The sequence below is a fragment of the Anabrus simplex genome, chromosome 2 (assembly GCF_040414725.1).
Source record: "Anabrus simplex isolate iqAnaSimp1 chromosome 2, ASM4041472v1, whole genome shotgun sequence".
Classification (NCBI taxonomy): Eukaryota; Metazoa; Arthropoda; class Insecta; order Orthoptera; family Tettigoniidae; genus Anabrus; species Anabrus simplex.
In genome coordinates, this window is record NC_090266.1 from 747,695,556 (window position 1) to 747,710,817 (window position 15,262).

The window sequence follows — 15,262 nt, forward strand, 5'->3', positions numbered from 1 at the left end:
TTCAGACTGTTAAGGCATATCAGGTCACAACATGCTAACCGTAAATTTAGAAAATTATTGAGATATTTCAGGTCACACCATGCAGAAAAGCAAGCAAGTTTGAAATTCTGCGTGAGTGCCAAATATGAAATCAGTACCCACCGATCGCAGAGATCTACGTCGAATGCAAACCAGAGAAACGAACCTTTTCATTTCCTTTCATTATATCACGTGCATTGACCGGTACTCAAACTACTAAGTGAGAAATCAGTGACTATGTTATTCAGCTGTCACTCAATCACCCAACACCTAATGAATCACGCGCTTGCAAGGAAAGGACACTGTCGTTGACACACGGGGAGCACAAGCAAACCCAGTTAATCCAAAGGAACACATAGTTATGTTTATAAGTCAACTTTTCACCTTATAGGAAGCATCAGAGAAGGAGTAAAACAGTATTAAAGATGCAACATGATGAAATGCAGGAAGTTCCGAATACGAACATTGCCCTGATATCGTACCAATTTGTACACGCTGTTCTACAATTCAGGTGAAGTCATTGTGAATTAGTTACAAAAAGCATGTAACTGGGCATTTGAACAATGTTCAAAAGAGAGACATATTTCCTTTCCGATTCAAGCCCTTTCCTATCCCATCGTCAGCGTAAGACCTATCTGTGTCGGTGCGACGTGAAGTAAATTGTGAAAACGATTATACTCCTTCAGTTCAATTACCCAGCTCATTTGATGAGAGATCAAGCCTGCTGCTGGAACAGTCAGAGAGAAACTCATGGATAAACGAGTCTGGACAGACTCGAATGAGATTCATGTTGCACAATCGAAGTAGGTGCTATTTCAACAATGAGCTGTGTGTGTGTCAACATAAACTCGAACCTCGATAACAACGTCGTGGGTATACCAGCCCACTCAGAATTTTTACTCAGTGGGTGATGAAACTGCGAGTTGTTGCCTTGTTGATACTATATGTGTATGCGTTACGATTGTTACATGCAGTGACGGTGGAAGTGATATGCCAAAGACCAATGCATGTGGCAACAGTGTACCAATGAGTGAGGTACTTGAACCTACCAGTTTCCGAACCGCTCGATTCTGCCCAGACTCGTTTTGCTCATTGTGATCAGACATCGTGGACAGCTCGGTACAGTAATTTGTTGAGTGAAGTTGAGAGTCTTTTCCGAGTTTGGTTCCTTCAAACACTGATTTACTAGAGTGCTTTCAGTCATTTCTGTCTGTCTGTCTGTCTGTCTGTCTGTCTGTCTGTCTGTCTGTCTGTCTGTCTGTATTATACCAGGAACGCCCGTACATAGCTATCTTGGAGAGCATGGATTTGCGAAACGCGTGGAATGCGTACAGAGAGAGAGGTTTTCGAAATAAACTTTTAAAATTGAACTGTTTGTTTATTCATAAAAGAAGACAAGTTGCATATCACCTTTAATACAGCCGGAGTTGGAAAAGGGGAATGAATGTCCTTTGTGTTGTGGCAGGCGATGTCCCTCACTGCTGGTACTCCTTCCCCACAGCATAAATCAGCTCTCCGTACCATGCGGCCACGTGAATTCCCACGACGACTAGAAGTACTGGAAGTTCTGGCAGATCGCAGACGGTCTGGGAGTAAGTTCCAGGATTCACTCGTTCGGGATGATTGTGTACACTAGACTGATCATTGGAGCAGTTTGAAATTAAATTGAATGGTCTGAATGGTTCCGATGAAGGGAGTAAAGAAATATGGTTATACCGTGTAGAATGTCAATAGGATCTATCACGAACATTTCTTTACTATAACTGCACTTATGAAAATAAATACATTATTCTGCGGTTCGAATGTTAATGGGATCAAACGCGCACCAAAGCAAAATTCACTTGATACAGTTTTTAAAGATTTTCAAAAGAAACATTTCACTTGGCACAGTTTGGAATATAATCATACTTGGCACTATTTTGAAAGTTTCACTGGACACAGTTTTAAATAAATTCGAAATAATGATACACTTGTGAGTTTCACAGTACATGAAGTAAGGGGACACAAATTCGTAAGAAGTTTCGTAACGTACTACTACTACTGTCATAATTATTTACGAGTCGGTGGGACTACAACATGTTAAGTACAGACGTATGAATTTAGTTCCGTTCACACGTGATACTACGGGGTATTTAGTTACGAAGTTAAATAACACTTGGTTCACTGAGACCACTTTTTAATATCTAATAACACATATAGTATTGTCATGACCTTCTACCACTTGTATGAAAAAGTAATTTCTCCTTACTAATAACAATGTTATTTGCTTTACGTTCCACTAACTACTTTTACGGTTCCTGGAGACGCCAATGTGCCGGAATTTAGTCCCGCAGGAGTTATTTTACGTGGCAGTAAATCTACCGACACTTGATTTAGATTAAATGCCAATGAATATTATAGAAACGGACATAGTAATACTAGTAGAGACGTTCTTAACAGATCCATTATCAATACAAGGATACTACACAACACACAGTCTGGCACTGCAGGGGGCAAAAGGACGACCAAGTGGAGGAATATATTGCTTCATAAAACCGGAACTAACTCCAATGAGAACTACACTTAAGAAAATGGAAATTGCAACACCATGAAGGCATCAGTCGTTTGTGTTGATTTTCAAGATATGGAACGATGCTATGTAGGTATGTAAACGATAAAAGTTTCAGACCCATTGGAGTGTTGCTACAGGTCTCCCCACGTGATTGATCACGGAGGAATCAACTCCAGTATACGGACTCTGGTGTAGCTTAGTTGACTTGCAGTCTGTGCAGTGAAGTGTTCCCCGTCAAACGTGCCTCGACGACAGAGAAGAGCACGCTATCAACAACTGTCGCCGTTTGAGAGGGTTCGGATAATTGGGCTGTGTGGGGCTAGATTATCGCTAAGGACTGTCGCTGCACGTGTTGGCCGACAGGCATCTACGGTTCAACGTGTATGGCAGCAGTGGTCAAATGAAGGTACCCACACTCATAGACCTGGCACAGGCCCAGCGCGACAGACAACTGTGAGAGAGGATCGCCGCAACATTCGGATGGCCAGGATGGAACCCCATGCAACAGCAGCGCAAATTCGAGCAGCTGTGGCACCCCACGTTACACAACAAACAGTTGGTAATCGCCTGCGTGCAACTGGCTTACGAGCCCGTGTCCCTGCAGAAGGTGTTCCATTGACCCCACAACAGCGACGTGTAAGGCTGGTCTGCTGTCGAGAAAGATCAAAGTGGGTCGACGAATGGCATAGGGTCGTCTTTAGTGATGAATCGCGCTTCCGGCTTCTGTCTTGCTCGCAGTGATCGTCGGAATCATGTGCGCCAACGTACCGGGGAGTGGGGCCGCCCAGATCTTATTGTCGAGAGGCACACAGGACCAACACCAAGCATTATGGTCTGGGGAGCTATTGGCTTTAATGTGAAATCACAATTAGTGCTTGTTGAGGGCACTATGACTGCTCGACAGTACGTTGATAGGGTACTCAATCCAATGGTTGTCCCTATGATGGCGAACATTGCTAATGGGTTGTTTTAGTAGGACAATGCCCGGGTTCACACTGCACGCATCTCCAGAGAAGCTCTCCACGACATCACAACCTTAGAATGGCCCACCAGTTCCCCGGACCTCAGTCCTATTAAGCATGTGTGGGACATGATGGGTCGACAACTGGCCAACCGTCCTCAGCCACCCACAACTCTGGAACAACTGACCCGTGCAGTGCAGCAAGCATGAGCCACAATTCCTCAGGAAGCGATCCAGGGCCTGATTGACTCCATGCCTCGACGAATTAATCAATGTATTGGAGCTCGTGGCGGGCACATCCTGTATTGATTGTTGTCCAAACGTGCAGTCAGAGGGACCTGAAAGTGTAATCATCGAATCACATCCTGCATATTCAATTGCAGCAATGTAGCACCACTCCTTCTGGGTGTTGCAATTTACATTTTCTACAGTGTATATACAGAACACCGCACCTTTTGCTGGTCAAAACCACGTTTATATTATTGATATGTGCATACTTTCAGCCAGATAACCAAGAAGACATCATAATAGACTCACTAAAAGAAGCAGTAAACATTATAGGAAGGAATGAACCTCTCATCGTAGCAGGTGATCTAAACTGTCGCCTAGACGTGCCAAATCAGAAAACACAACTGGTGAAAGAATACCTAGAATCTGAAGGACTCGTGCTAGTAAACAAGCCAACGGAACCAACGTACATCTGTCACAACGGAGACAGTATCATAGATCTTGTCTTCGTAAACCATAAAATTACCGTGAAATCTCTCCATGTAATAGATGATTCACCAACGATCCCTATCAGAAAACATCTACCTATGAAGATAACTGTAACAGTGAAACACTTTGAACCGAAGAGCCAACAGGTGAAGACTAAATACAAAAGAGTAACCAATCTAACAGCCTTCCAGGAAAAAAAAAACGACATAACCAAAGGCAACATAAATGAGGCAACCCAGGGGATAGCAAAGGCAGTACGAATGGGAATGGTAAAGATTGAGGACAGGACGAGGAAAGCAAGATCATGGTTTGATCGAGAATGCTATATTCTTCCGAAAGATACTCTGATAGCTCTCCACAAAGCAAGGCGCTCACACAAAACAGTGAACTACATATCTACGCGATGAAGAGAAGAATATATAAGGCTTTATTAAAAGAAAAAAGAGAAAAACATGTAGATGAAGAAGGAGAGAAACTCATCGAAGAGGCAAAAGTAAATCCGTTTATAGCTCTAAAACCAATAAAGCCGCACTTCCCTCATGATATTGCCATAGAAGACCGGGGAGAACATTTTAGGAAAGTGCTGAACACGGACAACTTATCTGTAACTACAGTAGATAATATCGTACATGGAGAACAAAAACTCTTTCAGGACTTCACTGAAGAGGAAGTAAAAAGTTCCATAAGGGACTTGAAGGCTAAGAAAGCTACAGGAATTGATGGCATTTTCAACGAACATATACAAACTACAGAAAATATACTACTAACAACGTGGACATCGCTCTTCAGTAAGTGCGTGGAAATGAACGAAATCCCTGACACCTGGCGACACTCAATGATGATCTTATATAAAGGAAAGAGAAACACGAGTTGCCTAGATTCGTACCGTGGAATTGCCTTAGAAAGCAATATCTTTAAACTCTTTACCAGGTTACTAACAACGAGACTGATAGAAGAGATAGACCACGCCTTACCGGAAGAGCAATTCGGCTTTCGACGAGGGGGGTCTACAATGAATGCGATAAAGAATCTGATTGACGACATAACGGATACCCTTAGACATCCAAAAGGGAAACTTTACGCGATCTTCGTAGACTACAACAAAGCATTCGACCTAGTGGACAGGGAAAAGCTACTGAAGAAACTGGGAAACATAATGGGATATATGAATCCTTTAACGAACATCATGAGGACCATTCTTGCTTATAATTACATCTCTGTATACGATTACGTCTCTATCTCAAATCCCATAACGCAGATGAACGGAGTACTACAGTGTGATCCAATGAGCCCCATACTCTTCAATATAACGGTCTCAGACCTAATACCCACCATAAAGGACGAAGGCGACGAGGTACATATACACTGACTGACAGAGCAAATGCAACACCAAGGAGGAGTGGTTCGAAAGGGATGAAAGTTGGGGAAAAACAGAGACGGCACGGATGAATAATTGATGTTTATTTCAAACCGATATGCAGGTTACACAATGCGCACGGCATCGACACAGTAGGATGTAGGACTACCGCGAGCGGCGATGCACGCAGAAACACGTCGAGGTACAGAGTCAATAAGAGTGCGGATGGTGTCCTGAGGGATGGTTCTCCATTCTCTGTCAACCATTTGCCACATTTGGTCGTCCGTACGGGGCTGGGGCAGAGTTTGCGAACGGCGTCCATTGAGATCCCACACGTGTTCGATTGGTGAGAGATCCGGAGAGTACGCTGGCCACGGAAGCATCTGTACACCTCGTAGAGCCTGTTGGGAGATGCGAGCAGTGTGTGGGCGGGCATTATCCTGCTGAAACAGAGCATTGGGCAGCCCCTGAAGGTACGGGAGTGCCACCGGCCGCAGCACATGCTGCACGTAGCGGTGGGCATTTAACGTGCCTTGAATACGCACTAGAGGTGACGTGGAATCATACGCAATAGCGCCCCAAACCATGATGCCGCGTTGTCTAGCGGTAGGGCGCTCCACAGTTACTGCCGGATTTGACCTTTCTCCACGCCGACGCCACACTCGTCTGCGGTGACTATCACTGACAGAACAGAAGCGTGACTCATCGGAGAACACAACGTTCCGCCATTCCCTCATCCAAGTCGCTCTAGCCCGGCACCATGCCAGGCGTGCACGTCTATGCTGTGGCGTCAATGGTAGTCTTCTGAGCGTACGCCGGGAGTGCAGGCCTCCTTCAACCAATCGACGGGAAATTGTTCTGGTCGATATTGGAACAGCCAGGGTGTCTTGCACATGCTGAAGAATGGCGGTTGACGTGGCGTGCGGGGCTGCCACCGCTTGGCGGCGGATGCGCCGATCCTCGCGTGCTGACGTCACTTGGGCTGCGCCTGGACCCCTCGCACGTGCCACATGTCCCTGCGCCAACCATCTTCGCCACAGGCGCTGCACCGTGGACACATCCCTATGGGTATCGGCTGCGATTTGACGAAGCGACCAACCTGCCCTTCTCAGCCCGATCACCATACCCCTCGTAAAGTCGTCTGTCTGCTGGAAATGCCTCCGTTGACGGCGGCCTGGCATTCTTAGCTATACACGTGTCCTGTGGCACACGACAACACGTTCTACAATGACTGTCGGCTGAGAAATCACGGTACGAAGTGGGCCATTCGCCAACGCCGTGTCCCATTTATCGTTCGCTACGTGCGCAGCACAGCGGCGTATTTCGCATCATGAGCATACCTCAGTGACGTCAGTCTACCCTGCAATTGGCATAACGTTCTGACCACTCCTTCTTGGTGTTGCATTTGCTCTGTCAGTCAGTGTATACATGTATGCAGATGACATGGTACTCGTATCAAAAAAACACGAAAAACTACAGGCTGCTTTCAGCAAGCTGAACATTTATGCAGAGGACAATAAATTCAGAATTAATCGACAAAAGACGGTACAGATGATCTTCTGCAAGGGAGGCAGAACAGCATTAAAAGAGAAAATTCAGTACGAAAATGGAGGAGAAACTATGCCTATAGTAAACAACTTTAAATATTTGGGTATTACATTACAGACGTCAGGAACTACTTATACCAGACACATCAAGGATAGAGTGGCTGCGGCGGTTGAAGTCACTATGAAATTGTTCCATGCAAAAATATCTCCAATAATGACGTATGGACTAGAATTGATTTGGGAACATCTCACTAAAGGAAATATTCGAGACATTGAAAATGTAAAAGTAATCTACATTAAAAAGGTATTATGTTTGTCCAAATTCACGCCTTCAAGACTATGTTACGAGCTAACAAGAGCTAAGAACGTCACAAACTAATATTGCCGTCTACAGATGCATTCAACCAGTTACAAACAGAGCTGCAAACCAACAAGGGAGATATGTGGGAATCATTTTACACCACAGAGGCTATGACCAGTACGGACTGGATGAAGTCAAACTATGAACTCAATCACATAGTGATTAGATTAGCAACACACGGATTTCATCATCGTGTGTGTGCTAACAAAACTTTTCACACCCCGAGAAAGGAATGTATATGTGTACTGTGCGAGAAGACTTCCGACTTATATCATGTGGTGACGTGTACTAAAAGACAGATGGGACTAACCAAATTCTGTTTGATGTACTTAGTCATGTAAATATTTTAATGGCCAGTGGCTGCAGTAAAATCTCTATTTAAATCTACTGACACGAGGCTGACGTATTTGACCACCTTCAAATACTACCGTACTGAGCCAGTATCGAACCTGCTAAGTTGGGGTCAGAAGGCTACCGCCTCAACCGTCTGATACACTCAGCCCTGGCATTTCTCTTTACTGAAGCTACGTGATTACGTCTATTCAACTCTAATGTAGAATAAATGTTAATCAGCTTTCGAGCTGTATTTACGAACTCTTAGTCTCATGGACTGTCAAAAAGACTTAGTCAACATCTCCACTCGAAGAAAGAAAGTATTTGAATTTCGCTTGGAAATACAAGTCCTAAGATTAGCACTCGACATTAAACTAAGTTTGAATTCACAGTTCCAAAATCTATGTTGAGTTTCACAGTTCCAATATAACTCGAAAAACGCAAGTCCGACTTGCAGTACTCGGAATATGAACTGATAGAAAATATTCCGTCACCTTTACACGATGGATTTCGGTTTAAGTTCATAGTAACACAGCGGTAGAATTCCGTCGTTGACCGTAAGGGTCAATGCGCGAACTTTTTGGCCCATTGACCTTAATGGTCTTGAGTGCCATGTCAATCGTTACTGATCCCATTTCATTAGTGTGTCTGGTGGATTGGGATATGTGGAGATTTTGTACTCATTCAGTGGTCAGAGCATGACCGGGCGCACTGCGGTCATGTGCGCTGTAAGTGCTTGTTGAGCATTTGGTAGTGGCGCGGAGAAGGCAAGCAGACGTACGAACGAAGGTGCTCAAATACGTCAGCCTCGTGTCGGTAGATTTAAATAGAGATTTTACTGCAGCCACTGGCCATTAAAATGTTTACATGACTAAGTACATCAAACAGAATTTGGTTAGTCCCATCTGTCTTTTAGTACACGTCACCACATGATATAAGTCGCAAGTCTTCTCGCACATTACACATATACATTCCTTTCTCGGGGTGTGAAAAGTTTTGTTAGCACACACACGATGATGAAATCCGTGTGTTGCTAATCTAGTCACTATGTGACTGAGTTCATAGTTTGACTTCATCCAATCCGTACTGGTCATAGCCTCTGTGGTGTAAAATGTTTCCCACATATCTCCCTTGTTGGTTTGCAGCTCTGTTTGTAACTGGTTGAATGCATCTGTAGACGGCAATATTAGTTTGTGAGTGACCACGACCGATGTTGCTTAACTGTCAGTAGCAACTTTTGTTCCAATGCTTTAAGGGAGAAGGTCGCCTGGTTCTCAATTTATACGAAATCAGCTCGTCGCGTCACGAGATTACCCTATAACTTCAACTTCCAATAACATCGTCAATTTTCGATGGATTTACTTGAGACTTGGTCATTATACATGGTTTAGCATTGTCTACGCAGTAATGTAGCCCAACTCGTGATGCTCATTTTATTTACTGAGTTATCAGGCATGGAAATATAGAACATTTTGTTATGACGTAGCCTGTCCTTGACCGACCAGCACCGAGCTCCTTCCTCGTTCTCCAGCTGCGGTCTGCTAATCTCACGCGCAGCGGGTATGTTAAACTTTAAATACCCTGATACGGGGCGCTGCATCAGCGTTCCTGGTTCAGTATGCATGTACGCGCAACTCGAAAAAAATGGCTTAAGGGATTTTAATGAAAATAGGTACGTAAATTCGGGGAATAACGTACTACAGTCTAGGCTATAAATAATTTTATTCACACTGAGTGAAATGGTAGTTCAGGGGAAGATCTAAAATTTATTTCTCATAAATCTATGTTATTAGTGGTCCTATGGATGAATACTACATACCTAAACTTACATAGAATTAAATTTTCGATTATTTATATCTTATTCGTTTTAAATAATAATAATAATAATAATAATAATAATAATAATAATGTTATTTGTTTTACGTCCCACTAACTACTTTTTAAGGTCTTCGGAGACGCCAAGGTGCCGGAATTTAGTCCCGCAAGAGTTCTTTTACGTGCCAGTAAATCTACCGACACGGGGCTGTCGTATTTGAGCACCTTTAAATACCACCGGACTGAGCCAGGATCGAACCTGCCAAGTTGGGGTTAGAAGGCCAGCGCCTTAACCGTCTGAGCCACTCAGCCCGGCGATTATTATTATTATTCGTTTTTACCGTACCGGCTATGATGACAGAGATATTCATAAATGTCAATATCATTGCCGAGCCACAAGAAAATGGGGGAACAGAATTGAATCAAAGTAGGTACGTAAAGTCGGGGTATAAAGCACTGCAGCCTAGGACGTAAATAACTTTATTCACGCTGGTTGAAACGGTAGTTTAGGGGAGGGCGCCTAACAATTACTTTATAAATATCTATGTTATTATACAATTTAATAAAATTGTATTCCCACCGTGTAGAATTCCGTAGCGAAGCACGGGTACAGCAGCTGGTCCCTTCTAAATGCGTTAGAACGAATCTACACGTAGCTTTGCACTGCTATATTGTGTATATGCTGATATGACCCTGGGTTAGAGATATGCGCACTGGAATTTCAAGTATGTACTGAAGAAATGTCAGTGTCTGATTTTGTTCACAAAAGTGTTGGGATGAATATGTGGGAATTGAATTTTATGGCACCACAGTTGACATAGTCAGGATTTGGGAAATGAATAGTCCTTCATGCACCATATCGGGAAGATAATTGCCATTACGGGGTTTAGCCAGACGAAGGGATACATAATACCTACATTACCATATATCATGACCATTACAGCACACTCACTCCAGACAACAATTATATAAATATCAAATACTCGTAAAAGGTATGCGGTGAGGTATATCCCGCAGTAATTTGACGTTTGTGCATATATATGAGGAATGCATTCAAGTATTCATAATTATGAGTTCCGCACATTTCATTTGCTGAACATATAAAAGAAAAATGAAACTGGGCTAGGCTATTTTCTGTTTATTAAGGTACCCAAAATATATCATACATTTTTTCCTCGTGATAACAATGAAATATAACCATATATACGATAACTACAGTGTTCATGCAATTGAAGGGAAATTATCTCCTAGGATTAAGTGCTCCTAAAATAACAACTTCTAGTGGGCGTACTTACCAGCTGAATAGTCTACTGATTGGTTAGAAAGAGCAGGCTATCTCAATTAAAATATTGACCTACTAAGAAAAACGTTGCAATACTGCAATTTCTATTTGTGTTCTGCTTGTGCAAGTACGCAAGTAAAATCGATCCTCCATAAAAGAGAATTGTGTAGGTGTCTACGATGTTGGCATGTGAAAGGTCTTTGGTGACATACTTGTTGCTTACCCGACAATATTAATTAACACTCAGTCATGGATAGCCTGAGACAGATCCAGTTTGCTTTGGTATCCGGTAGAGTAAAAAGGAACGTTAAAATTGACGCGCAGCTACGTAGATGACGTCAAATTAAAATAACTTCACAAGGTAACCGAGGCCATACGTTGATGATAACTATGATTATTATTATTATTATCATCGTCGTCCATTATATTACGCAAAATTGAGTAACAAATTGTATCTGCTTTCCCTTCACATTCTGCCTTTAACATTGTGACCAGACCACAATCTGTGCCTTTAATTTGGCTGTAGAGTGCGCCTATGGAAAGGGTGTCTGTTTGAAGACTTTGTTTGATTAGGACTACTTTATACATTGTTTCAATACCGTAGTATGACCTTTGGAATACTATTCCTGTCGATGAAATGAAATGTCGTATGGCTTTTTGTGCCGGGATATCCCAGAACGGGTTTGGCTCGCCAGGTGCAGGTCTTTCTATTTGACTCCTGTAGGCGACCTGCGCGTCATGATGAGGATGAAATGATGATAAAGACAACACATACACCCAGCCCCCGTGCCATTGGAATTAACCAATTAAGGTTAAAATCCCCGACCCGGCCGGGAATCGAACCTGGGGACCCTCGGAACCGAAGGCCAGTACGCTGACCGTTCAGCCAACGAGTCGGACTTCCTGTCGATATATGGTTGGTTTATCCCACAGTTTAGAGAAGGTTGTTTCAGAAGAACCCCTTTGACTGTTGACAAGAATGCACAGTCCCACAGTATGTTTCCATATCCTAGAGTCCAGCATTGGACTCACATTTAGCTGTTACCAAATTCCTATTCCACTCTACCAAAAAGTTTCATTATAAATGATTTTTTTTCAATTTGTTTTACGTCGCACCGGCACAGATAGGTCATATGGCGACGATGGGATAGGAAAGGGCTAGGAGTGGTAAGGAACCGGCCGTGGCCTTGATTAAGGTACAGCCCCAGCATTTGACTGGTGTGAAAATGGGAAAACACGGAATACCATATTCAGGGCTGACGACAGTGGGGTTCGAACCCACTATCTGCCGGATGCAAGCTCAAGCTCACAGCTGCGCGGCCCTAACCGCACGGCTAACTCGCCCGGTCATTATAAATGTTAAAGAAATATGGATCTTATAAGTAAGTATTTTACTTCTATTACTATCTTACCATAGTCTATCACCTTTGTACATGCCCTTGGGTACAGTACTCTATAATAAGTGTACCGAAGTTCCGATATTTTCTTTAATGAGAATTCGAATCCCTTCCCATTCTCAGTTGATTTTAACTTTGATTTTAACAGGGTAACGTGGTCGATTTCTCCCTCATACACATTTCCGATAACTGAGGAGTATAGTTTCAAACACGACCAAGTCCATCTTTTTCATTTTCTGATGTTTTGACTTCCATGGATTCCTGTTTACAAGATGAATACAATGGGAACGAAAGTGGGTTTCAGATCCGGCCAGATCACATTTAAAATTGCAGCAAAGAATGAGGATTCATATCAAAGTCGGCCAAGTCCCTGTTAACCCGCACGGGCCAATAATCCTGCGCTATCCAGTTACGTGTTTTTTCCGGTAATATGGCGGCCTGACGTTTGTTGAGTCGCATGTGGTGGTTTTGTTTGCGTGTATTTTAATAAATATTTTATAAATAATAAATATATACATAATTAATTGGTCGTTATTAATAGTATTCATATTTGCTGTGCAATAAAATGGAGGAAATTAATAAACGCCATACCAGAAAGCGGCCACGTGATCTTTCCACCTGGAAGCACACGAAGGAAAAATAGCTGAGATGAGTACAATCAACAACGTGTTGTTAGTGGTGATTTAATCAAGGCTCGGTGATATGTTTCGAAGGCGCGATGGTATTGAATAGGTATAATATGAAGAACATACATTGAAGTAGCTACATGAATCCACATATTTGCAAAATATACACTATTTAAATGTTAATTAGCCTCTACATTGGTTACAATGTTGGGCAATTTTACACAAACATAATGTTTAAAATAATAATCTTTAAAGATTTTTCACTAAATCTTATATCGTTTTTAATCATATTTTTTCTAAATTAAGTCAAGATGAACACAGTTGGAAAATAGGCCTAATCTAGATTTCTTTTTTCTTTAGGTATTAGGCCAAATTTTCTAATGTAAGTTTCAAAGATGGCCAAGTCCTCTTACGTAAGTTTCAAAATCGTCCAAGTCCCAGAGTTAGTTCCAAACATGGTCAAGTCCAAAGTTTAAATACATTTTTCAATTCATGTAATATATTTAGACTGTAAAATGTGTATGGTAATGAATCAGAAGCCTCTGCTAAGAAACATAAAGATTAAAGTGTCTGAATATATATGAATTAATAACCTAAACACGTTTTTTGCCTCTCCTGAAAAAAACAGCTCAACGGACTTGGCCATGTTTGAAACTATACGCCTCATCTTTTCCTCAACGTCGTACACATGTTTGGCTGTATTTAATTACCATCCTCTTTTAAGTGGACTTTCTGAAGTACGATGAATGCCAGTTAATTTTACCATGGATGCTTTCACGGTCCGTAATTGTATTTATGGTATAGGCTTTTTGGGTTTATGCTGTATTGGTGACGTCTTCCTCGTGAACAGACAAGATTTTCTTCTGAAGACTCGTAACAAAGTTCTCTGCGAAACGTGAAGAATTTTCTTGACACGGCATAAGCCTAAAAAAGCGTAAATCATATCTACCAGTTAATGTTTTGAAATACCACTAGAATATGCGTCACAGCCTTGCCTCCGTGCTGGATCTAAGCATTCACTCACTCTTCGCCCCACCTGTCTAGCTAGGGGCACTTTGTTGGAAAAGAGTGTCGTTCGCACGAGATTATAAACAATAATCTACTATCTGGAAGACTAATTCGCGTTTAATATGAGTACCGAAATATTGCCATCACTTTTGCTTTCATGGGAGAAATATAGTTAATTCTCACCTCTCTCTCTTTTCTTCTCCCACACTTCTTTTCCTTCATACACCCTTCCTGTGATATTTTCTACGTTTGACATTTTAATGTGCAGTCATTATTTTTCCCAAAAGCAAATGAAATAATTGCACAGCCGCAGACCAGGCTGATCAGCAAGTGTCCCAGTTCAGTCGAGTTGCCAAAAATTTGACCCTCAAGTAATTAGCCATTCATATTCACAGTAAGAATTGAATTCTGAGTTTCTGTTTGTAGAGGTAAGGCTGTCTAGGGTGAAATATTTCCTGGGAGTGGGTTACAAGCCGCCGAAAATATGGTATTTGTCCGACCTTGTGACAGAAATACTAAACCTTCTACCAGACTACGAATACATTATTATAATGGAAGACTTCACTGTAAATTGGTTATACAGTACTGAAGTTCCTACTTATTTTGAAGCCTGTAACATGACTATTTTACCCCTCAAGCCAACTCATGACAATGGCTACAGCAACACTCTCCTTGACTTTGTAATAAGAAACAACTCAGGAAAAGTAATGCAACTTCGATAAACACTATGTGGACATGACATAATCTAGCTGTTCTATCAGTGGAAGTGACCGAAACCAAAGGCAAATATTTTATCAATGAAATATCTAAAATAAAGTGACCCAGGCAGATTAAATGAAGATTCACTTTCCGGGCCATGGATGGAGATCAATCGCTCCGATCATAAGGAGGAAATGGTATTAACCTTTAATGACTCAGTAACGCAATTCTACAATTGGCAGCCAGGATGTGTTTCACAGACGGTTGAGGCACTGGCCTTCTGACCCTAACTTGGCAGGTTCGATCCTGGCTCACTTCTGTGGTATTTGAAGGTGCTCCAATACGTCAGCCTCGTGTCGGTAGATTTACTGTCACGTAAAAGAACTACTGTGGGAATAAATTCAGGCACCTCGACGTCTCCGAAAACCGTAAAAAGTATTTAGTTGGACGTAATAACAAAGACTATTGTTATTACGATCGACAAGCCCATGAACGCACGGGAGAGGGGTCTAGAGTTCCTAAATTGTGGATAAATGAGGAAATACTTAACCTAAGGGCTAAACGAAATGTTGCTCATAGACAATACAATA